This window comes from Diceros bicornis, chromosome 14, assembly GCF_020826845.1.
Source record: "Diceros bicornis minor isolate mBicDic1 chromosome 14, mDicBic1.mat.cur, whole genome shotgun sequence".
NCBI lineage: Eukaryota > Metazoa > Chordata > Mammalia > Perissodactyla > Rhinocerotidae > Diceros > Diceros bicornis.
Window position 1 is genome coordinate 50,095,895 of NC_080753.1, and position 16,480 is coordinate 50,112,374.

The 16,480-nt window shown below is 40.5% G+C and overlaps 1 long non-coding RNA gene across 2 annotated transcripts; it reads left to right on the forward strand.

Moving 5' to 3' along the window:
• Positions 1-3,852: 3,852 nt before the first annotated feature.
• LOC131414120 (uncharacterized) lies at positions 3,853-16,027 on the forward strand. 2 transcript variants are annotated; one of them, XR_009222125.1, is made up of 4 exons: positions 3,853-3,987; positions 7,466-7,566; positions 10,580-10,711; positions 13,964-16,027. It is a non-coding gene; the product is annotated as an uncharacterized LOC131414120 (long non-coding RNA). The 2 variants fall into 2 exon arrangements; XR_009222124.1 differs by lacking the exon at positions 3,853-3,987 and adding an exon at positions 7,222-7,344.
• The last annotated feature ends 453 nt before the right edge of the window (positions 16,028-16,480 follow it).

Sequence of the window (16,480 nt, forward strand, 5' to 3'; positions counted from 1 at the left end):
CAAGGTGCACATCCATGTGAGTTGCCTAGTGTGAGAGTAGAACATTGTGGGAATTTTTTTGTCCTGCTAGTCACAGGTTGTTGAGATGAGTGAAAAGAAGAGTTTGAGGACATTAGAAAGTTCCAGAATAAACTTCACCTCTGTCATTGGTTTACAAACTATCACATAAACAAACAATTCACCAAAAGGGAAATAATAAAGAATATATGGAAAATGTTTAATTTCAGTATTAATAGTACGAGTACAAATGAACGTTTCCTTCCTCTTAATTATAATAAAAATTATTTTAATGATACTCAGTGTTAACAGGAAGAGAGTGAAACTGATGTTAAATTGACTAAGTCTATTTTGCAACTCAACTGGGCAGCATGGATCAAAGATGATAAAAATGTTTACCCTTTGACCTCATAATTCCCCTTCTGAGAATCTGTTATAAGGAAACAATTCACAATACAGGAAAATCTACATGGACAAGGATGTTCACCATATTCTAATAGTGCAATATCAGAAGTAGTCAAAATCTTAAACAGGAGAAAGGTTAACAAAGACGTAAGTTATATATCACTAGGTGGAATATTATGCAGCCATTATGAAAATTGATAGAAATGAAAATGCTGCTTTTGCTCAAATGCTAAATAAATCATGATATAATGCTGTTCGTAAACTATGATTTCAGTTAGGTTTTTTAAAAAGTCACCTGGGACATCTTCAATTCCAAAAAATTCTTCTCCTGGAAAGACTGTTATTCTGACACAACAAATATTTGCTTTCCATATTGATTGGCCCATGATGGTTCAATTTTAGCTTTGGGTCTTTGATCTAAACTGTCTATCCTTTGAAATAGCTGTTGGTCCTTTTCATCAGAGGTTACTATGGCTACAGACACTTTTTATTTTTTAACTCTCTCTCTTTGCACCTCCTTAGAAGAGCCAGAGATCAATAAAAGAGGAGGCAAAGAAATCCAATGAAAGTTCTTTCTTTTTTTTTTTTTTTTTTGTGAGGAAGATCAGCCCTGAGCTAATATCCATGCCAATCCTCCTCTTTTTGCTGAGGAAGACCAGCCCTGAGCTAACATCTATTGCCAATCCTCCTCCTTTTTTTCCCTTTTTCTCCCCAAAGCCCCAGTAGATAGTTGTATGTCATAGTTGCACATCCTTCTAGTTGCTGTATGTGGGACGCCGCCTCAGCACGGCTGGACAAGCAGTGCGTTGGTGCGCGCCGGGGATCTGAATCTGGCTGCCAACAGTGGAGCACATGCACTTAACCGCTAAGCCATGGGGCCAGCCTGAAAGTTCTTTCTTTATATTGGACAGAGGAGAAATAAGAAGCCCATTCCATTCATCCTTTAGGTGAACTATTCCTGAGGTCCCTCCCCCTTCAGATTGAGATTTCTGAATGTTCTTATATTAAAGAGGCTTGCCGACCACCTTAAAAAGCAGTTTAGAGAGATGGCTCATTACAGGCAGACCAGAATCTCCAGCTTGAGTAATGATTAAAATAACCAAATAGGAAAGTGGATGCACAGAAGGGGAATTGCTACAAAATGAATAAGAATCATCTCGCAAATCCATCTGTGAGAATTCCAGAACTTATATGGATATCAGAGCTTTGGCGTAGAATGGAAACAGTTATGCATGAGAAAGCAAAGCTGTTGCTAGACACAGAGGTCATAGTTCTTTTTTCTGCTCATGAACCCAGCCAGCGATTTAGATGCTATAGCAAAATGTGCCACAGCCAATCCACAACCAATTAATTAACACATTGAGCTAAATGCAGATTAAGTTGTGGTGGAGTACATGTAATATATTATTAACTTGTTATGGAAAGTTATTAACCTTTTACTTAAAAAGTGATTTAGTCCAAGATATTTTCTACATTGTGATCTGAGGGATATGATAAAAGTCAGGCTGGATCCAATAGGATGTCTTTCTTTTTTTTTCTTTAAGGGAAAAAAGGAGTTTTATTGTCTCTGCTAACTAAAAATTCCAAAGGTTTACTGTTTCGGGTATAACTTGAAGCAAGGCTCAAATGATGCCACTAAATTTCAGTCTTTCACTGTCTTTTGGCTTTTATCTCCTCTGTTGAATCAGGATTCCTTTCCATTAAGAGAGGATGGAAATCATTCTAAACAGGTGAGCAGTAGCCCTCAGAGTAAGGTGATAAAAAGGGACTCTTTGGATCTTAATACTCTGTTTATCTATCTGTCTATCTATCTATCTAATTTATTTATAACTGTGGTAAAAAAACAAAATTTGCCATCTTAACCTTTTTTTTTTTTTTTTGTGAGGAAGATCAGTCCTGAGCTAACATCTGATGCCAATCCTCCTCTTTTTGCTGAGGAAGACTGGCCCTGAGCGAACATCCGTGCCCATCTTCCTCTACTTTATATGGGACGCCACCACAGCATGGCTTGATAAGCAGTGCGTTGGTGCACACCCGGGATCCAGATCAGTGAACCCCGGGCCGCTACAGCGGAGCGCGCGCACTTAACCGCTACGCCACCCAGGTGGCCCCTTAACCATTTTTAAGTGTATAGTAGTGTTAAATACATTCACATTGTTGTGCAACAGATCTCTAGAAATTTTTCATCTTGTAAAACTGAAACCCTATACTCACTGAACAACTTTGCATTCCCCTCTCCCCCCAGCCCCTGGCAACCCCCATTCTGCTTTTGGTTTTTATGCATTTGACTACTTGAGATACCTCTTGTAAGTGGAATCACACAGTATTTGCCTTTTTGTGACTGTCTTATTTCACTTAGTTAAAGTCCTCAAGGTTCATCCACTTGGTAGCATGTGTCAGAATTTCCTCCTTTTTTAAGACGGGTAAGTCTTTGTATTTTTGATTGTTTCCTTTAACCTATAAATATCCTCAGCGATTCCATCTTATAGTAATAAAAATAACAAAAATAATCATAGTTCCCTCTCTTTTCTCAGATAGACCCTCATACTTCTGTTTTTCTTTTTGCTCATTATCATAATAAAGCCATACCTATCCCGTACTCAATTCTTTACTCTTTGGGATCTGGTTTCTATCTCAGCACTCTTCTAAAACTATTATTTCCTTGAAGAGTGTTAGAATCTCCTTGAATTAAAAAAAAATTTTTTTTTTTTTAAATAAAGTATTCCAGAGCATAATGTGCTTATGGGAAATCTACTTCTATTTCTTGGTTTATGTTTTCTTCCAGACTGGGTTCTTTGCTCATCTTTTGCATGCTCTCTTCTTTTCACTTCCCATTTTCTTTTAGTTTAGGTTTGTCTAGTTTTGTTTTCAGCCGTAGAACACCTGTAGAGCAGACAGAGATTACTCATGCTTTAAATTACTCATGCTTCAGACAGCTCTGCTCAGATGTCTAATTGCTCTTCTATGGTGTAATAGATTCTACTTGACATGTTCTCCACCTTATTTTGAGAATGGTTTATTTTGCCTTTCCAGTTTTAAGGCTAGATGTTGCTTTTACATCACTTTTCTGTAACCTAGTGGTATGAGGAGGGTGGAGGTAGAGCCAAGCTGGGGCCAAGTCAGCCTAGGGCCCATGAGTTCTAAAAGAGTCCCGAGATTCTGTCAAATGTAACATGGCACACTTGATCCAGCAAGAGTCCAACTTCCACGCGGCTTGGCTCATTTCCCAGACTCAACTTGATGTCTTGGAGGGTGGGAAGCCCTTGTAGTCTTTCTAGCATCTTTGAAGGGTCCCAAGGGAGAGAAGGGCTTCTAATCTGGAAGACTATTCTACAATTTTTCCCAGGGATGCCAATCCATGACCTTAGTCCACTTCTCCGAAAACCGGTGGGGGTTAGTGAGAAGGCTCAAGATTTTGTTGGCTTAGTCATCTTATTTCTTCTGTAGTGCTCCTGGGGAGGAGGAAGAAGTCAAGAGTCACACCAGATTGTACCACTCAAGAATCATTTGGTCCTTCCCTTGATGCCTCTTTTTCAAAGCGTTATGACATCAAGTTGTTCCTTTTTTCTTGTTTAATTGGGGCAGGTAAGTTTTTACTGTTTCCTTTGTTTTATTGTTTCCTGGGCTTTTGTGTTTGTTTTCAATATTTTGTTCATCGCTTTAGCTATTGGGAAGAGAATCTATGAGTTGAGTTTGTTCTACCACCTGTGCCTGGGAATCCAACAGTATCGTCCTCATTACTAAATGTAATGGTCTTTTCTCAATACTCATCCCTCTCCGCCTTTTAGGCATTTTAATACCGTTGACTATGCCTTATCTGACCCAGGTTACATGAGACGCTCCTCCTTGACCCTAGGATCTCTCTCTTTCTGACTCATTCTTACTAAAACGAAGCTGTTGGTCTACTTTAGAGTTCTTAGTGCTAGCTGCACATTGGAATCACCGAGGGAGCATTTTAGAAATATTTCATCCCCAAGAATTCTAGTTTATTTAGCTTGAGGTTGAGCCAGCATTTAAAAAAAAACTCTCCAGGGGATTTAATGAGTGGCGGGAATTGAGAGCCACCCTTCTCTGTGTAGTGACTGTCCCTCCCAGCTCTCCTGCTGAAAAGCTGTAAACAAGGCAGATGGTACTTACCAGAAATCCCCCAAAGTGCAACCTTAGCAAGAGAGAGGATTCCATGAACAAAAAACCCCACAAAATGCAAAGAAGACATAAGAACAGCAGAGGAAGAGGAGCCTAAAACAGGATGCTGATTCTGTTTGGTAAGTTGAGAATGGGACCTGGAAGTTGCATTTTTTAAAAGCCACCCAGATAATTTTGGTAATCAGTGAGATTTGAGAACTGGTGCTCCAGATATCCTTTGCTTGTTCCCTGCCAAACATGAGGTTTCAGAAAGATCTCTTTAATGCCTCCTGTCTTGCCCAAACTCATGCCCCTGGTGTTTTTTTTGTTTTTGTTTTTGTTTTTGCACAGATGAGCTATTTGGAACAACCTACAGATCTTCAATCTGTCCTTACCCCACTCCTTCTTTCGCTCTGTTACTAGAACAGAGGTTCTCAAACTTGAGAGTGCATCAGAATTAGCTGGGTGCCTTGATACAACACAGATTCTCAAGCCACATGATAAGAATTTCTGATTCTAAAGTCTGTGGTTGGGGCCAGAATTTGGATTTCTATCAAGTTTCCAGGAGAGGCTGCAGCTGCTGGTCTGGGGCCACACCTCAAGAAGCACTGTAGTAGCTAGAGTGATAGTCCTAAAACAGATTGGGGCATTTGTCCATTGCCTAAAACCCTGTCATGTTTATAGGATAAAGCCCAACCACTGAGCAGAGCACACAGTCTCTTCAGCTTTTCCAACATCTCCCTCCACCCCACATCTCTGGTTGAGGCACACTAAACATTTCCCTGTTCTACCACCATGCCTTGTTCTTTCACACTCTCAGTCTTTGCATATACAATCTCTCCCCGGAGTCTTTTTCTCCTATTTCTATATTAGGCAGACTCCCACTCATCAGTCAAGATTTTGCTTAAATGTCACTTTCTCCATGAAACCATCACTGAATCCTTCAGAAATAGAATTTCTCTCCTCTTCTGTTCTCTAATTTGGAATGCATCACGTTGCATTTTGATTATCTGTTTGCATCTCTCTCTAATGCATTCTGAGCCTCTGTAAATAAAGCTAAATTTTATTCTCTTTATCCCTAGAATCTCTGTATCTCTAAGACCTAGTACAGTGTCCAGCACAAAATACACGGTAAACTGACACTTGTGGCACGAAAGACTGGATAGTCGAGGGCAACTATATAAGCAAAGAATTGGTTGACTTTTTCCTTAAAACATAAAAGTACTTAAAGTGAAAAGACAGGCTCACTCTTTCGATGGGGGCTGGGCATATCAGTTAGCTGGATCTGGAAACTGTTTTCAAGGCTGGACACTGTGGAAAATATGCAGATTTCCAAAAAGAATTCCCTTAGACCACTGTACTCTCTATACAGGAATTAATGCCACCTTCCTCGTTCCTCACTCCACCCTTCTGAAAAGGCCTTAGCGTTTTAAATCTGGTTGGCACAAAAGACAGTTTGCGTGTGTCTCACTTTTCTTTTTTTTGTGTGTGAGGAACATCCATGCCAAACCTCCTCTTTTTGCTGAGGAAGACTGGCCCTGGGCTAACATCCGTGCCCATCTTCCTCCACTTTATATGGGACTCTGCCACTGCGTGGCCAGACAAGTAGTGCATCGGTGCACACCCAGGATGCCAACCCGGGCTGCCAGCAGCAGAGCGCACGCACTTAACCGCCATGCCACCGGGCTGGCCCCACGTCTCACTATTCTGAGCAAATAAACTGCAGTTATTTCACCTCACAAAAAAGTCAGAGAAATGACTCAATAACACCCTTCACATTTGAAATATAGGACACATTATAGTTTGGAGGCTGGAGACCCAAAGTCCTTCCTTTTTATTAAGATTAATGCAAGTATCTTAGGGCTTAAAGACACATAAGTGGCCACAGGAGAAATTTAGTGTGGTTCAAAAAAATAAATTAGAGTCATCCATTCTCAGGTTTCTAAAATACTGGCTAGGCTGAGGAAACCCTAAGTTTATAGATGATCCTAAGGGTGAGGATGCTTTTCTGTCACTGGCTTGTATTTTATAAAACAGGTCAGTTGTGTTCAGCCTTGGAGAATTTACGCCATTAGGAATTGGACATTCAGATAAAAGCTGGATCGAGGAAAGAAAATTGTTGGCAGAGCATATGTTGGTAAATGATTTACAAAAGCATGTGAGCTGGTTTGGTCTGAGTTTTAATCTTCCATTTCAATAAAACCTTGACCAAGACTGCCCGGGCTTGGAGATCTGCCTGGGCTTGTATTTCAGAAGGGCAAAGGACTGTATGTCGCCAGCAGTAGGCGAGGTCTGCGTGCTGGGATATATTCTGGAATTCAACCACTCATTCAAAGCAGAGTGGTCATTCATTTATTTATCCATTCAACAAGTTTGTATTGAGGGCCAGCCATATGCCAGGCAGTCTTGCTGGTCTTGGGGACAGAGCAGTGACGACAACAGACACAAGTCTCCGCCCGCATGGATCTGACACTCTAGTTGGGGAGAGACAGTAAACCAAATGTGTGTGTGTGTGCGCGTGTGTGTAAATTACTATGGGGAAAAATAAAGCTAGAAGCAGGCTAGAGAAGTATGGGAGTGGGAAGACTGTGCTTTAAACCCAGGTGGTCAGGGGAGAGCTCACTGGCCTGGAGAAGGCAAGAGAGGGACTGTGCAGCTGTCTGGGGGAGGAGCCTCCCAGGCAGAGGGAACAAGAGGCTCAAAGGCTCCGAAGTGGCACCAGGCCTGACATGCCTGAGGAGTAGCGAGGGACTAGCGTGGCTGGAGCAGAGTGAGGGAGGCGACATTGTTAGAAGATGGGGTCCAAGAGAACTTGGGGTGAGGGTGGGGTCAGACACGGCCTCGTAGGCCACTGTACATAACTCTTTTGGTTTTTACTTGGTGTGAAATGAGAAGTCTTTGTGATGTTGGTTAGAAATGTGATAAGATCTCTTTTAAGTTTTAACAGGGTCACTGGCTGCTGTCTTTGGAATACGCTGAAGAGCGGCAGCAGGGAGACGATGCAGGGAGATGAGTTAGAAGGCTACGACAACAATCCAGGTAAGAGATGGTTGTGGCTTGGACAAGGATTTAGTGCATAGGTGTCAAGAAGTGGTCAGACCCTGGATATATTTTGAAAGAAGAGTTGACAGGATCCGCTAAAGGACTGGATAGAGAATGTGTAGGCAGAGAAAAGTCAGGGAGGAAGTCAGGGTTTGGGACCTGAGCCATGCGCGTGGCGCAGGAGGGGTGGAGTCACCATTCATGGAGATGGGAAAGGCTTTGAGAGAAGCAGAGAGCTCTATATGGAACATATTAAGTTGAGATGCTAACGAGACATCCAAGTGGAGCCTGGACTTAGGGAAGATGTGTGCACTGGCGATATAAGTTTGGCAGTCATCTGCATATAGATGGCATTTAAAGCTACCACACAGAATGAGATCACCAAAAGTGAGTATATAGATAGAAAAGGGAACAAGTCCAAAGGAAACGTTTGGGCTCTCTAATGGGAGGAGATCAGGGATATGAGGAAGTCAAGGAAACGAGAAGTAAGGATGTGAGAAGGATCATCCACACGGATATTGAAATCACCAAGAATTAAGACAAGAAGAGTGTTAGAGAGTGTAATAGTCATCCAGGAGCTAAAATATTCAAGGGATAGACCATCCAAAGTTTTGATTACTATGCAATCAAGTAGAATGATTCAAAATGCTGTAAACGCCAAAAGATTTTTAGTCTGCAATGGAGACATATTGACTTCTATTAGCTATCCTTTAGCGCCACCTCCTGGACACAGACCAAATCAACCTACTATTTAAAGGAAAGCTTGTGATTTTAATAAATTTCATGGCGGGGGTGGGGGGCAGAATAGAAAAATTCTTAGTGTTCTGTGATTGATTAGATAATCACTTTGAAATTTCACCAGATGTAATCAATTTCACAAAGCTTGGTTTCTGAAATATCTAGAGGAGAAAACAGAAGAAAAAAGAAGGACGTATAAAGAAGGAAGCAGAATTTGGGAAGACCAAAAAATAGGCACCCAAAGGGATAAAAGAAAGGAAGCAAGAATGAGACAGAAAAATCGTCTGACTATTCTATAATTTGTCTTTTGGGGAATGTACTGTCTATTTTGTTAGTTTTTTCATGTGTACATGTGTTTCCCCCTCACCCACCAAAGGTTCAAGTTTTCTGTAATCAGGTATCACATCTTACACATTACCTGTGACATGTCCACACTACCACTGTGTCTAGTACAGGGCCAGGCTAAGCGTAGATGCTTAGTATTCACCAAAGATTCAAGTAAGAAGAAGCAATCAAGAGTAAAGATAGTTGTACAACAATGTGAATGTACTTAACATTGCCAAGCTGTACATTTTAAAATGTTGTTAACGCACCAGGTCCAGAAAGCCAATCACCGAGACGAGGAGATTGCAGAGAGAGAGAGTTTAATCACAAGGCAGATAAGTGAGGAAAACGGGAGAACAAGTCTCAAATCTGCCTCCCTGAAAATAGCGACTCAGGGGTATTTACGGGGAAGGGGGCAAGGCGGTCTGAAATGATTGGAGGTGAGGAGAGATGAGGTAATTGATGATCTGCGCAAGCGTAGTCAGGCTTTGTGCTTCTCGGTAGGACACATCTTCACAGAATGGCAGCATTAGCATGCTCTGAGGGTGAGTTCCAACCTCTTGCCGTCAAAAGGGCCCAGTTGATGGGTTGGTGGTCTCAATGCGGCCTGAAGTGGACAAGGGGTTCAGTTCCTGAAAAAACAGCTCAAACACCCATTACCATGGTAACCCAGGCTCCAGGGAGATGTCATCTATAGGAACCTAGTGGGAGTCAGACAGCATATTGCCCAAACAGCACAGTTAACAATGAGTAATTTTATCATGCAGATTTAAGTCCTTGCCTTCCATTCTGATAAGATGCTAGGTAAGGCCATCCCCCCTTCTTCCTGGTGCAGGGAAGAAGATACCTTTACAAACGGAGACGTCCTTTACAAATGTAAATGTCTCTCATAAAGGGTAACTAGAAGTAAGAATGGGCTTAGCACGACCCACCCAGACCCACCCAGGTACCCGGAGATGTCTATAGTAATGGCCTTCTCTGGGGGCAGGCCTCCCATCCCAAACTCCTTTGGTCAGTTAGTGGGGGTGGGGGTCAAAATGTCATTCAGGCAGAGACATAGCTTGAGTTCGCAAATTCCAATCCCCCATAGTTACTAGCTATTTAATCATCGATGGCTGTTTGCCGGTTTCAATGTTAAGATGGGAAATTTTATATTATGTGTTTTTTTAACCACAATTAAAAATAAAAAATAATTTCAAAAATGCAACATGAAAGATCCTTGTGGTGATGGAAATATCCTGTGTCTTGACTATATCAATGTCATTATCCTGGTAGTGATAGTGTTCTACAGTTTTGCAAGATGTTACTGGGCAAAGCGTACATAGGATCTCTCTGTATTATTTCTTACAACTGCAAAATAAAAAGTTTAATTAAAAAAGTATAAAGATATAATAAAATATGATTTGAAGTTAAAAATAAACTGATCAAAGACCAGAGCATGAATAAATTAGATATTGGTAGAATTGAAAGGATGGTCTAAAGCTTATCAGTGTAGCTTTCTCAAATTCAGCAAAGTTGAAAGCAAATTATTTGAATCTGTTGGTGGTAAATAGTTGGCAGGAGCGATATCAGGAAAGAATCAGACCCAAATCTAGCAGCTTGGGAGGAGAATGGGCTGCATACTTTTAGGTTTCTGGTAGAAAATTCCCAAGATATTTTTCTCATGAGAAATAACCATAATGAAGAAAACTATAAAACAATATGAAAAATTCAACATAAGATATTAGCAAAATGAATGCAGCATCATATGAAAATAATAACAGCTCATGACTGTGGTTTACATTGTTGTTTGCCTATCCAGCATCCATCTGCCCTTCTCTCTTCTTAATGAAACCCAGTTTTATTCAGATATCCACCTCTTCTCAACTTGCCTCAGGGAAAGCAATTCTATCCCCAGCTCCAAGGGGGGATTTGATTGTTCTAAAGGTAACTCCCATTCCCTTGACAGTGGCTGGCTCAGGAATTGGCATGGATACTATCCAGATGTACGGAATGCAAGGAGACACTTTCAGAGTCTTTTAGGAAATTTCCTCCTTGCTTTTATGGGAGAGCTTCCTGAAATGAATCTTTTCTACCAAAGGTAAGAGAGGACGCATGTAGCCCCAATTGCTATTAAAGACCGTAAGAGCGTAGGAAACCATCCTCTGACCACAAGGATATCTGCCTTAGAACGAGGCTGATGTTGTGGGCAGAAGAACTGAGAGAAAAAAAAATCTGGCTCCGAGATGGCTGCTGAGCACTCAATCAACCAACTATGGACCTGCCTTACTTTTGTATTCTGGTTATATACATCAATATATTTCTTTATTGTTTAAATTAGTGTGCATTGGGCATTTTATTATTTTTAGGTGAAAACATCCTAACTGATAAAATGACTTGGTTGGGGGTTTATTCCAGGAGCGACAGTGTTGTTTGGTATTGGCAGAGATGCTGATATAACTCATCCCATCAATAGGTCAGAGGAGAAAAACAACAGGACTATTTTGATATATACAGACAAATCATTTGGGAAAAATCAAAATATGTTTGTAGGTGAGAAGTTTTTCTCTTATTAAACAATGAATAGAAAAATACTTATAAGCCCTCTCAGAGGATGCAAAAGCATCTTGGGAATGTAGCCATCTCTTTCCCTTTACTCCATCTCCAGTCTATATGAGTCTCCTGAGCCAAACAACTACTGGGATCAGGAAGCTGGATAAAAGCAAGGTCTTAGGTTTAGTTGGATTCCAGCAGGGAGAACCAGCATAGGGCTTTCTCTCCCAGGGCCAGGATGATTGCCTGGAGACCAGTTTCAGGGAGCTCAGGATTGGTAATGGTGGATATTGGGAAGAATGTAACTTTCAGAGATAAAAGGAGCGCCTGGTGAAAATCACCATCCGTCCTGACAAAATGTGCCTGGTTACTGGGCTTCCATGATGTTAAGAAGCTAAATGGGTTACCTAAGCCCTCCCTGCCCATGAGATTGGTAAAGTACATGAAGACCAGCGTCAGGGAGCTTTCTCCCATGCACATGAGTGAGGCTGGCAGTCTGGCTTCTACACGTGAAACTCCCTGGAATGGAGAAGTTTGCCTCCCTCTTCCTTTGACTGCTGCCTTTTAGGGTGTTTGAACAATCTTACCTCAGGTACTCCAATCAGACACCCAACAACAACAAGAATTTAGTGGGGAAAAAAATAATATCAAATAAAAGGAGTCATCGGCAACATATAAAAGAATTTATAAAGCTAAAAAATAAAATTTACCAATTAAGCCGTTCCAAAGATAAATGGAAGAAGAGAAGTTTAGTTAAGACTCAATTTAGTTGTCTTGGGAAAGCAAGTCCAAGAAATATCTCAATGACCAGAGAAAAAAAGTATATGGAAAGAGAAGATAAGAGACTTGGAGAATAGGCCTAAATGCCTAATTCTATAATAGAGCCCCAGAAAGAGAGACAGCTCTTTAAAAAATAATAAAAGAAAATTTCTGTAACTTGAGTAGATGTTGGTGGCCTGCAGATTGAAAGGGTATACTGATTTCCAGACTGCATTTATGAGAAAAGACACACATCTAGGAAAATCCCAATAAAATTCCGGAATTCAAAAAAGAAAGGAAAAATCATAAAACTGTTAGGCAGAAAGAACAAATCACTTCCCAAAGAAAAAGAATCCTACTGGCATTGGACTTATATGTAACACTAGAGGCTAAAATACAGTAAAATCAAATCTACAAGTTTCTGAGAGAAAAGAACAAGCCACAATTCTATACCCAGCCAAGATATCCCATCTTACTTATTGAAGAAATTTGAGGGTATGCACAAATTCAGAGATTACACACATAAGTGCCCCCAAATGAGGGATTTTCTCAAGGGAATGCTTTAACCAGAACACAAACCCAAACAGACATTAAGATAGGGCAAGATGAAGACGACCAGAAACAGTCATGAATGATGAAATTTGATATATTAAATCTGTAATATATCCATATCAATCCACCTAAATGAATAAGGGGAGACTGTCAGGAAATCTGTATATAAGTGCAAATATGGACTGTTGAAACAAAAGAGCATACTTCATGGATAATTTAACAATATGTTTTGTGTAAGTCTCTGCCCGTCAATAGTGATGCTATTGGCTAGAAATGCCTGAGGGCACTGACCTGGGCCAGCTGTGAGCCCCCACAGACATTTCCCCTTTCAGAACCAATGTTGTGGCTGGACTGGGCCTTGTGATTCTTATTATGATTGCAAGATGCACCTTGGCAATAACGATCAGGAAGCTTTGAAAGGACAAGGGTTATTACTCACAGGTCCTGGAGGGTACACGGTGTACCTGGGACCACAGAGCAAGGTTGTGGGTAGAAAGAGAGCACAGACCTGAGGTTCTGCTTTTATTGGGCTAGAGGGTGGGGCCTAGCATTTCGAGGGTTCACTCTTTATTGGTGAATTTAAAACATAAGAGCAGGAATTAAAGCGTGGGAAGGCAAAAACAAGTGGTCAAACGGTCAGTTATCTAAGTCAACCAGAGATCTCTAAAACTCAGGGTGTGTGGGGGGTGGCTCTTTATTCGGTTGTATAGCTGGCAGTGTATTTATTGAGATAGCTGTCTTTGGAGTGGATGACTTGGCAATCAAAAGCTTAATGTCAGGTGCTTGCATTGCAACTGAAAAAAAAAAGCCAACTATCAAGCACTTACACTGCACAATATTAAATCAAAAGTACTAAGTTATCTCAGAAAAACTGGGAATTAGAATGAGAGGGGAGTAACTAAAGTCATTCCAAAACTTTCAACTTAAGGCCAGGAGAAGAGGGAGAAAAAAACAAGTTGAAAATTATTCACTGATATTGTTGAGGTGATGGGGAGGACAGGGGAGAAACAGTTGATTAGCAACCACCCCTGGGAGTGCTCAAGCTTGCTGGTTGTTGGGAGGTTCCAGGGGGCATAGTGAGGGTTCTGGTGGCCCACGGAGAACCCAGTCTCTCCCTCCCCTCCCCACTGTCCTCACACTTGCCTGGGGGAATGCTGCCTATGCAGACCTTGAAATGCTCCTTGATCCTATCATATAGCAGGCTTTTATTAGGCTGAGTGACATGAAAGTGCCAATGATTGGACCCTATATAACTTAAGATTTTTATATTACAGAGAGTGGAATGTAATCTTTTAGCCAAGTCAATATCCAAGGCCATCTGCCAAGGACGTCACGTTTTTTACTTTGCTGTTCAGTCTGTTAGTCTTTCTAGCAACTGATCTGGAGCCAGCAATGGTTCACCTTGGGCTGAGGACTAAAGTCCAAATGAATTTCTCTACCTCAGCCGCAGCTGGTAATTACTTGTTTGCTTGCTTATTTTCTGTTGTAGATTTCCAGCATTTGAGCTGCACAGATTTCAAGTTTGGAAGGACAAAGGAATAATCAGTCCCTGCTTGGAGAATTAAACAAATGGTTCCAAGTGGTCTGGGCTAACAATGAGCAGTCACTCACTGCTACAATATTTCTGTGAAAATGGCAATTCCCTGCTTCCTCAAATTCTCTGCAGTGGTAGACACAGGAACCAAAATGAAAGTTCCCATTTTGTAGAACTTGTGAGATGAAATTTAAGACTAATGTAATAAACCAGCATTTGCATGTTGACTATAAAATTATTTACAATAACTTATAATATTGGTAAATTGACAATAACCAAAACCTCCAACAACAGGCAGTGGTTAAAGAAATAATAGCACCTTCCAACGTTTTTAGAATTAGAAATCCTCTTGAGTAGTTTTAAACGTATTTTCAGCAATTTTGACTGGCATGTGCAAAAAAACTGATTTTAAATAAAAAATATTTTAAATTTTTTGATGAATATATTAAAGATTGTGTTATAAAATTTCTTCAAAATACACTAGATGCAATCAGGTCTGGGAGATTATTACTTAATAAAAAATAGTCAAGCAGACAGGAATCCTTAAGAAACAACACATATATACCCTAAATATTTTATTTTAAGTTAAAACATTTACATATACTTTCATTTGAAAATACTTTGATGTAACACCAAGGCATGATCGGAATTCTTACGTAAACCACATCCATGATGCATTATCTACAACTGCAGTTTTACTTTCCTTGGAGGGTGAAATTTGTACATTTTATGAAATGATGTGAGTCTAGAACCTTCGAAGATTTTTTTTACAATGTTGTCTATTCGTTTACAGACCACGGTTTTTTTTTAAAAAAAAAAGCTAGTAAAAATTAAATATAATAGTCTGTACAAGTGGTATTAATTGGTTTTAGAATAAACATAACTGATTCTTGGTAAATATTCAACTCGATGGTAGGGGGCAGGTGTACTTGGTCCTGCTAAAAAGTCGCCTTCTAGCCTTGAGCTGGCAGTTGATTGTGGGCAGGGCTGGGTATGCCTACAAGTGAATGAAAGCTTAGGGCAAACTTGAGTGCCCCTCAGAACTGCCTGGAGGGCACGTTAAAACCCAGAACGCTGGTCCCACGATCTGATACAGAAGGTCTGGGGCGGGGCCTGAGAACTTGCATTTATTATAAGTTCCCAGGTGATGCTGATGCTGCTGGTGGGGGCCACACTTTGAGAATCACTGGATTGGCCAATACGGGGAGTTGGTAAATAATCCTCTGTTCAGTCTTTCTCCCCTTTAACAAGTGAGCACTGCTGTTTGTTTTAAACTAAGCAGGAAAAAGCACAAATTGTTGTCATATACATTTTTAGATGATATATTGTGTTTGGTTTAGGAATTGAATTGTGTTGGAGAGGATATTTACATATTAATTACTAGCAATTGAATTATCGCTTTCACGACCCTGATGTTTAGAATGATTCATTTTGTGCTTAAAATAGCCCATCACTTTATTTTTATGACTGTAATTTCTTGTTACCAAATGACAAGAGAAGAGGTGTCAGACCCTTCACTGCAAACACTTTTCCGTCAACAACACTTTGCAAATGCGGTTAGCCTTTATTCCTAATCAATGGGAAGTCAACTGGGATATAAGATAATTGTCACTCTTCTTTTCTCTTTATCACGTGGGCTTTTGAAGCACAGTTGAGATCTCAGTGTGCTGAATAGAAACAGTAATGAGATGAATTCAACTTCCTGAACAGAAGAGTCTGCAGGTGGATTTGCAAAACTGGCCACATCTGACCTTCAGTGTCTATTTGCACACCCAGTCCTTCACCGAGGGGTAGTGACCAAGAATAAAGACAATGGAAGTGGCATGCTGGGAAAGGGAGCATGGCAGCTTCTGCCCTCCAAGGGGTTCAGACTGTTCTGCTTTAACAGGGAAATGTTCAAGTTATTTTACTTATCAACATTTTAAAATCAGAAATGGACATGTTTGTTCTGTCTTGAACTATGGGAACCCTAGAAACGTACTAGGGAAACTAAACAATGTTACATCATTAAGAATGATACTCTGGAAGATTTATTTACGTGGAGACACTGTATTGTTGAGTGAATAAAGTAAGTTACAAAACAGCCCACGGAGCGGGAGTCCATTTTTGCAATGAAAAAGTACATATTGCAAAACATTCCCAGCAGTTATCTTGGCAAGAGGGAAAAATGTTGGATTTCTGGTGTTTTTTGCTTATGTTTTTCAGTATTTCCTGTTACATATTACTTAAGTAATTTAAAAAATAAAGAGGCAGCTATTGTTTTTAAAAAGCAAATACAAGTGACGCAGAAGGACCATAACTGTCATCTCCCACAGTTTATTTAAAAATAATGCCCTTTATTGACCTGCCTGAGACGTAAATTCTACCATTCTACAAGAAGGTGCTACGTATACAGGTTATGTGGGTGCAAAAGTGATCCATCCGCTGACAGGCCGTAGCATTACACATCTTTAGAATGCAGTATTTGCCGTA